A 1,440-nucleotide genomic window follows, 5' to 3' on the forward strand; every position below is an offset into this window, starting at 1 on the left:
TATCGTGGTAACATGTTGATGTGAGTTTTGAGGCTGAGCCACTGGTGTTTCACACCCAGCGGGATGCACATGGTGCACAAGTAACAGCCCAACTTACAGACTGAGACAGACTAGGAAGAAGGAGGAGGCCATCCACTTCTCAAAGATTTGGCCAGGGAAAACATTATGAATAGCAAAGAAACACTGTTTGATACATTACCGTGCCATTTATGAATAGTCCCGTTATGTTAGAAGGCTCTCAAAATAGGACTGGGAAAGAGCTGTATCATCTGAGTAAACCCAGGCTTACTCATATGGATAAAGTAAAACTTTCAAGACCTCCATTTGCTGATGTGGCACCACTCAAATTGAAGAGAAACAGCCACAGACCCATTAATCATCGGAACATGGAATGTACGAAGTATGAATCTAGGAAAATTGGAAGTTGACAAAAATGAAATGGAACACATAAAGATTGATATCCTCAGCATTAGTGATCTGAAATGGACTGGTATTGGCCATTTTGAATCAGACCACTATGTGATCTACCATGCCGGGAATGACCATTTGAAGAGGAATGGCGTAGAATTCATCATCACAAAGGGTGTTTCAAGATCTGTCCTGAAGTACAATGCTGTCAGTGATAGGATAATATCCAAACACCTACAAGGAAGACCCGTTAATATGACTATAATTCAAATTCATGCACCAACCACCAAAGCCAAAGATGAGGAAACTGAAGAATTTTATCAACTTCTGCAGTCTGAAATTGACAGAACCTGCAATCAGGATTTGTTAATTATCACTGGTGACTGGAATGCAAAAGTTGGAAACAAAGAAGAATCACTGGTAGTTAGAAAATTTGGCCTTGGCAACAGAAATAATGCTAGAACTCGCATGGTAGAATTTTGCAAGACCAATGACTTGTTCATTGCAAACGCCTTTTTTCAACAACACAACGACAGCTCTACATGTGGACTTCACCAGATAGAACACATAGGATTCAGATTGACTACATCTGTGGCAAGATGCAGTGGAGAAGTTCAATATCTTCAGCCAAAACCAGGCCAGGAGCTGATTGTGGAACAGACCATCAACTGCTCATATGCAAGTTCAATTTGAAGGTGAAGGAAATTTAAACAAATCCAAGAGAGCCAAAATATGATCTTGAATATATCCCTCCTGAATTTAGAGATCATCTAAAGAATAGATTTGATTCATTGAACACCAAAGGCTGAAAACCAGAATTGTGGGAGGATATCAAGAACATTATCCATGAAGAAAGCAAGAGATAACTAAAAAGATGAGAAAACAAGAGAAGACCAAAATGGATGACAGAAGACACTCTGAAACATGCCCTTGAACAAAAAGTAGCTAAAGCCAATGGAAGAAATTACAAGATCAAGGAGCTGAACAAAAGATTTCAAAGAGCAGCTAGAACAGACAAAACCAATTACTATA

The sequence above is a fragment of the Orycteropus afer genome, unplaced genomic scaffold, assembly GCF_000298275.1.
Source record: "Orycteropus afer afer isolate SDZICR_OR568_19922 unplaced genomic scaffold, OryAfe1.0 scaffold00351, whole genome shotgun sequence".
NCBI classification, from domain to species: Eukaryota; Metazoa; Chordata; class Mammalia; order Tubulidentata; family Orycteropodidae; genus Orycteropus; species Orycteropus afer.